Here is a 7556-nt window from a genome sequence, read left to right as displayed (position 1 = left end):
CTCGTTCGGAGAGCAATCCATTGGTGGGGTCACACGTTCGTGTCCGAGTCCTGTTTAGCGACCCTAGAGCTCAAAACGCGTCGCCTCCGCTGGCCTTCTGGCCCACTGTGCGACGTCGGCCCGCCTGTCCGTTGTTTGGCCGTCCGTCCGGCGCACAGTGGTTCAGAAACGGAAAAAGCTGTGCAAAAGTCCTTTTTTCAACTTTGCGATTAGCCGAAAACGACTTTGCAATGGGTAAGAGGGATGTCAGGAGGGCCCAAAGCCGAGTTTGTTTTGCCCTGGTACCCCACGCACTCGCCAGGACAAGCGTGCCCCTTTCCGCTTCGGCGCTACGCGCGCGAAGCGAGTGGAGCGGCCGAAGTGTTCCGCTCTTTTGGCGGCCGCTCCTTGACGAACATGACAGGCTGGTTAAAATCTAAACATGCAGCAAGGTAGTCCAAACTCTCCTCTTTTCAACGGTGCCTTCAGATTTGCGCTCACTCATTCCGTTCCGTGTTAAATCTCTTTCTTTTGTGTCAATGCAAATCACGGTTTTTTTGACCACTTTTGGAAAAGATTTGCCTGTAACTTGTGTGGAACCTGTCGGAACCTGGAGATCTTGGGCTCATATTAAAGCTTATCATGTCAGCTTTCGAGCGCACTGCGCCGTTTTTGCATATACCTGCATATCCGGCCTCAAAACGGGCCGATGAAATGGATTATACTGACTGATGTCTCTTTTGATAATATCTTAAACCTTTTCCAAAATAATGAAACACAAGGTGATGCACAAATACAAGCTACTTTTGTATGAAAGGGGCACGTCTACGATTTGAAATAACATCGGAAATGAATTCAGTGACCCCAGAAACGTATGAGCAAAGTGTAAACACAGCTTTTAAAACTGAAATTGAAACTAAGTGACGCTAGTAATTAAACGTTACGTCTGTGGTCCAAAGTAACGTCACGAATAGATTCAGCGACCCCGAAAACGTACAAGTACAGTACACATACAGCACCCCCCCCCCCCCAAAAAAAAATAAATAAATAAATAAATAAAAATAAAAAGTAACGCTAGTGAATAAGCGTTACGTCAATGGTTCAAAACAACGCCAGAAATGAATTCAGCTACCCCAAAAACCCCTGGGGTGAAGTTTTCATACCAATATCTTAAACGGCCTGCCAACAATCTCTTTTGCACAGCTTTTTCCGTTTCTGAACCACTGTGCGGCGGGCCGGGCCGTCCGGGCAGCATATTAACACACCCCACTGCACTCGATATTCGAGCTGTTCGATTGGTTCGATGATTTGGCGCGTGAATTCAAACGGATGGCCGAACGGAACGCTGTCGCCCGAAGGGGCTTGGGTCGCCCGGCCGCCCGGCCAGTACGGCGTGGCGACGTCCCCGACCTGAGTCTGCGTAAATTAGTGATGAAGGTCCATCCAACTTTGGCCGGAGGGGGAAGGGGGGACACGTTCGCAGAGGCCGCCTCACCCTGAAGTGGTTCGCTAGACGCCCGTCTAAAGTGCGGTTACGACAGAGCGCGCGGCAGCAAACGACTTTGGGACGCGCACAAGCCGGCGGACAGACGGACAGGAGGTTGCGACAGGCAGGCAGACCGACGGTTTAGTTTACAGAATGTGTTTATTGGGAGATTTGATTTGACCGGGATGACGTGGGACTGTGTTTATTTTGTTACAGGCACGCTGTCCGACAGGCTGAGTGTCAGACAGACAGACAGACAGACAGACAGACAGACAGACAGACAGACAGGCAGGCAGACAGACAGACAGACAGACAGACACGCAATGAAATCGGGGCGCCGCTTTCAAGGTAGTGGCGCCGCTTTGAAGCTCGCGGCCGGTTTTGGCGCGCAATTCAAACTGCCTGAGCTTTCCCGCCAACGAAGTAGTCGACGAGGACGACGAGGACGGCGACGAGGAGGACGAGTGCCTGGAGCAGCGAGTCGTCACCGTCCCGTCTTTTCAATCAGGACTCGCGGCACGGAAAATTGGAGGAGCCAAAGTAGTGGGAACCGTTTCCGTCTCGTCTTGACTTAGGACATCCGCTCTCCTCTCCATCACGGATTTTTATCTTGGAGCTGTAATTGCCCGTCTGCATGAACCTTTCTTTTTTTGGTCTTCCCTTTCCCCTTTTTTTCGCTCTCTTCGTCCCTTTTCCTCCCGCCCGCTTCGCTATCCCTTCCCCGTGCAAGACTTAATGGGAGCAATTGCGGGGCAGGTACACCCTCAGCGATTACCTCGTGTCTTCATCCCGTTGAAAAAAGGCTGGAAAAGCTGCGGTTGCCTACTGGGCAGGCTGCGCGGTTGCCTACTATGCAGTCTGTGTGGATGCCTACTGGGCAGGCTGCGCGGTTGCCTACTATGCAATCTGTGTGGATGCCTACTGGGCAGGATGTGCGCTTGCCTACTGGGCAGGCTGCGCGGTAGCCTACTATGCAATCTGTGTGGATGCCTACTGGGCAGGATATGCGCTTGCCTACTGGGCAGGCTGCGCGGTTGCCTACTATGCAGTCTGTGTGGATGCCTACTGGGCGGGCTGTGCGGTTGCCTACTATGCAATCTGTGTGGATGCCTACTGGGCGGGCTGTGCGGTTGCCTACTGGGCAGACTGTGCGGTTGCCTACTGAGCAGGCTGTGCGGTTGTCTACTATGCAGTCTGTGTGGATGCCTACTGGGCAGGCTGTGCGGTTGCCTACTGGGCCGGCTGTGCGGTTGCCAGGGCAGGCTGTGCGGTTGCCTACTGGGCAGGCTGTGCGGTTGCCTGGGCAGGCTGTGCGGTTGCCTACTGGGCAGGCTGTGCGGTTGCCTGGGCAGGCTGTGCGGTTGCCTACTGGGCAGGCTGTGCGGTTGCCTACTGGGCAGGCTGTGCGGTTGCCTACTGGGCAGGCTGTGCGGACGCCTACCCTGCGGAAGGCTTCTGCCTTCTTCACCGCCTTCTTCGCCTTGCCGCCGCGCTTCCGCGAACGCGGTGCCCGCACGCCCCGCGCAATCTCTGCCTTCAAGGGTCATTAAGTATAGCATAGCTCTCCATCTGCGTCCACGGGGATGATAATTTTGAGCGAAGACGAGCATCTGCCGTGGGGCGGCGTGCCGTGCCACACCGTGCCGTGCCGTGCCCGCTACTCGTTGCAATCATCGCGGCCCCGCCCCGCCACCCTTAATGGCGGGGGCGTGTTACAAAGCGCAGCGTTCGCCGATCATTCCCGGGGCGTCGTTGTCGAGCAGTGTAACTGGTCCGCCGGGGGAAACGCACCCGGTTCGCACGCGTGCCTCGTTATTTTTAAGCGGGATCGTGTTTTCGCGTCCAAGTTTCGAATTCCTCTTGCTTTTCTGTGAGCGAGGGAGAGTTGTGCGGATTGTGCCAGGTCAAGAAAGCGAGGGACAAGTTGCATTTTCGGATCCGGCTTTCCGTCGGGACGTTAACGAGGCCATTGACACGGGTGTCTGAACTTGCGTGACATTGATGATTCCGTACGTCGATCGCTCTGTCTCTCTCGCAGTCATTGGTAGTCCCGGGGATTTACTCGGAACGATGCTGTGGTAAAGAGTTTCATTTTGTGTTCTCGATCTTTTATACCCGGTGGCTTGCCCAGTGTAACTACGCCTCTTCATTTGCCCATTTTCCAGTTCAGAACACCCGACTTCTGGCCCCGAAAATACCGCCCTGCAGCCGCGAGGTCCCGCCTCACAGTGGGCCAGAAGACCGAGGCAGCCGAAACCCAGGACGCGTTTTGAGCTCCAGAGTAAAATGGGACTAGAACCGAACGTGTGACCCATCCAATGGATTCCTCGTTCGGAGAGCAATCGATTGATGGGGTCAAACGTTCGGCGTTCGAGTCCTGTTTAGCGTCTCTGGAGCTCAAAACGCGTCTGGAGTTTTGTCCGCCCCCACCAATCTTCTGGCCCACTGTGCCTCGCTCCGGCTGCCTTAGACAAACAGCGTGCGGTGCAGCGACGAACCACTTCTAGGCGAAGCCAGACTGATTCGCCTGCACTCAGGCAGGGCCGTCTTGCCGGGTCTCTGGTGCACCGACAAGCCGAGGCTTTGCGAAGCGTCTCTCTCTCTCTCCTCTCTCTCTCTCTCTCTCTCTCTCCTCTCTCTCTCTCTCTCTCTCTCTCTGTCCAGAACTGAAGTGCAGAGCAAACCGCCGCGCTGTCGTTGGAGCGCGATTTGAAAGGGTTCCTGTCTGCCGCGTCGCCGCCGCGTCCTCCGCCGCTTCCGGCCGCACCGGAAGTTGGTTTTTAATCGGTTTCCCGATTTACGGAGGTGCGGCTGTCGCTCCGGGGCTCGGTGAAGCCAGCCGCTGCTCACGACGAGGGGCGTTGGCGCGTTACATAGTTTGGCGGTTTCCTACCCGCAACCAGGCGTACCGAATTTCACCCTGCGTCTCCCGCGGTGGCTGCTGTTGTTGTCTTCAACGTGTTGTTATTGTTGTTTTTGTTCTTGACTGGCGGTGCACTGCAAGACAACTGCGACGTGGCCACGCAGGCCGTCACGGAGGCCCACGGAGGCCGCCACGGAGGCCGCCACGGAGGCCATCACGGAGGCCGTCACGGAGGCCGCAACGGAGGCCGTCACGGAGGTCGTGCGGAGGCCGTCACGGAGGCCGTCAGGGTGGCCGTCATGGAGGCCGTCATGGAGGCCGTCACGGAGGCCGTCACGGAGGCCGTCACGGAGGCCGTCACGGAGGCCGTACGGAGGCCGTCACGGAGGCCGTACGGAGGCCGTCACGGAGGCCGTACGGAGGCCGTCACGGAGGACGTACAGAGGCTACCCGTTTGGCCGTCACCGAGGTGTAGCTGTTGTTGTTGATGATGTTGTTTGATGTTGTTGTTCTTATTGTCTAGCGGCGGGCCTGAGACACGTGGAACGTGGTCACGGAGGCCGTCAGGGTGGCCGTCACGGAGGCCGTCACGGAGGCCGTCACGGAGGCCGTCACGGAGGCCACCACGTTGGCCGTCAGGACGAGGCTGGCCCAGGCTGGGGGCTGAACACGCCGCCCAATGTGGCTCTGACCAAGATCGCCCCGCTGCCGGCATGGCCCGGCATGGCCCGGCATGGCCGGAGTGATTGATGGGACCCCCACATCGTGCAGCACATCGTGGGGCACGTCCCGCCCAGCCTCACCCTGGCCACGCCGCGAGGCACCGCGAGGCCTAGCGCCGCGTGTGTGTCCGAGGAAGAAGACTTTCTTCATCACTCTGACTTTTTTCCCGCCGCCACTGCCGCCGAGCGATGCCCGCCTCCGTTTCTCACACGTAGTTCTCTCCCTTTTTTCCCGCGCGTTCCACCTCGTCAAAACTTTTCACGCTGCTACATCACCGTGTCATACACGGCGGCCGCACAGTGGGCCAGAAGACTGGCGGACGGGGCCAAAACTCCAGACGCGTTTTCAGCTCCAGAGTCGCTACATGGGACGCGAACCGAACGTGTGGCCGCGAGGGGGAAATCACTCGCGTAATAGTCGGATCACCGATTCCTAGTATTACGCGTAATAGTAAAGCTAAAGCCAATTTTAAAGATTTTCCCTAATTAGTCCATTTAGACTAATCTGGATATTTTCGAGCGTAATAGCCTCTGTAATAGCGTAATAGAACGTAATAGGGAGTAGTCGGGTCACAGTTTTTAAGAGTGATTTCCCCCTCGTGTGGCCGTGACCCTACCAATGGATTACTCGTTCGAATGGTGGGGTCACTCGTTCGGAGTCCTGTTTAGCGACTCTGGAGCTCAAAACGCATCTAGAGTTTTTTTTTCCAGTGCAGGACGAACATACCTGACTGTGCGCGCTGTGCTTGAGCGAAGGAGTGTGGGCCAAAGGGCAGCCTCACTGGAAGGCAGGTGGCGCCAATAGGGGATGACCCTACCGCTCTCGTGGAGGGAGAGAGAGAGAGAGAGCGTTATCGTCTCGGGGTGGAACGGTGGGTGATTCCGATGACCTTGCCATTGGGAAGGGGTCCAACCGCGGATGTAGACAAATAGATATGTCCGCCGTATCCCTCTTCTCCCTCTCCTCCCCGACGCTCCCCCCTCCCTCTTTCGCTCTCCCAATCACCGTGCTGCGCCGTGAGGCCGCGCAATAATTCTATTCGGGCCCGACGAGGTCGTCCCCGTGGTGTCCCCCCTTTCCCCCTTCCCTTTACCACCCCTGTCCTCGAAACCGTTTAATCCAATTCGCGCACTGCACAAGTACCGAGCCGCTGATAGTGTTGGGCTGGCCGAGGCAAACACACACACATACACACACACTTTCACTCAGACCACACGCACTTCCACGCTCACACCGCATTTTCCGCCGTGTCGGGAATTTGCGCGCTACGGAAAACGCGCTGTGAAAATGTTTTCCTCTCTTTCGAAAACAACATGACGCGGGCGCGAAGCGGGGAGTGTTTAAAGTGAATACAACGCTCTTCATCTGCACCGTATTTGGCCATTTTCCAGGGGGGGGGGGGGGCGCTTCACCGCCGGCCTTGTGTGATTGAAAGGACAGTCGCGCAAATGGATTTGGAACGGCAGCCAAAAGCCGGCAGCGAGTCACCGCCTTGCACGAGTGGGCCGCCAGGCGTCGGTATCACCGCCTGCTGAATGCAGTAGAGTCGTCGCTCTGTCTCTCTATCGGGGCGTCCCTATGGGTGCGGGAGCGACAGAGCGACGACGCTCGGAATCGACCACGAAGCTCGAACAGCTATTCCGGAATCGGACATTGTTGTTACGTCTTGGTGGGGGCGGTGTGGTCACCCTATCAAAGAGCTGCTTTCGAGACTGCACGCCGTGGGCGAAAAAAAGCAAAAGAAATAAAAGAAAAATCCTCCAAACTTGAATGAAATGTGGCCAGATGCAATATTAAACAGAAAGTCAGTAGTGTTCGTGGTCCGAATGGGAAGAGGAGACGAGGGGGGAGGGGGTGGTGGAAGGTAAGTAATGCACGGTGCAGCCAGGCACCATCTGGGGCGGGGACCTGACCTGGAGAAGGGCCAAATGGAAAGGGAGAAAGGTGCAGACGAAGAAGAAGAAGAAGAAGAAGAAGAAGAAGAAGAAGAAGAAGAAGAAGAAGAAGAAGAAGACGAAGAAGAAGAAGAAGAAGAAGAAGGGAGGAGTGCGGGGCGTCTATTAATTTGCAGTGTGGTGACTTCCTTCCCGGGAGCTGTACCCGTCCGTAGCGTCCTTTGATGTGAGAGTGGCCAAAGCAGAGAGTTGACGGACACTTCACGTGGTCGGTGTGCCTAGCGGCAACCCTAGCGCCAACCCTAGAGGCAACCCTAGTCGTAACCCTAGCGGCACCCCTAGCGCCAACCCCAACGGCAACCCTAGCGCCTATCCCAGCGGCAACCTAGTGGTGACCCCGGCGGCAACCCATAGTGGCAACCCTAGCGCCAACCCTAGCGGCAACCCTAGAGACAACTCTAAAGGCAACCCTAGTGGCAACCCTAGCGGCCTGCAGGAAAGGCGGTGAGTGACGAACTTTAGTTTTTCCGCGCTCGTGTTAGTGCCGCCAGCAGTGCAGTAACTCTGTTTCCGAGCGGCCTGCTCCGCCTGCCTGGCCTGCCGGGCCTGC

The sequence above is a fragment of the Thrips palmi genome, unplaced genomic scaffold (assembly GCF_012932325.1).
Source record: "Thrips palmi isolate BJ-2018 unplaced genomic scaffold, TpBJ-2018v1 HiC_scaffold_10, whole genome shotgun sequence".
NCBI lineage: Eukaryota > Metazoa > Arthropoda > Insecta > Thysanoptera > Thripidae > Thrips > Thrips palmi.
The sequence above is the reverse complement of the archived record's forward strand: the minus strand, read 5'-3'. Positions refer to the sequence as shown.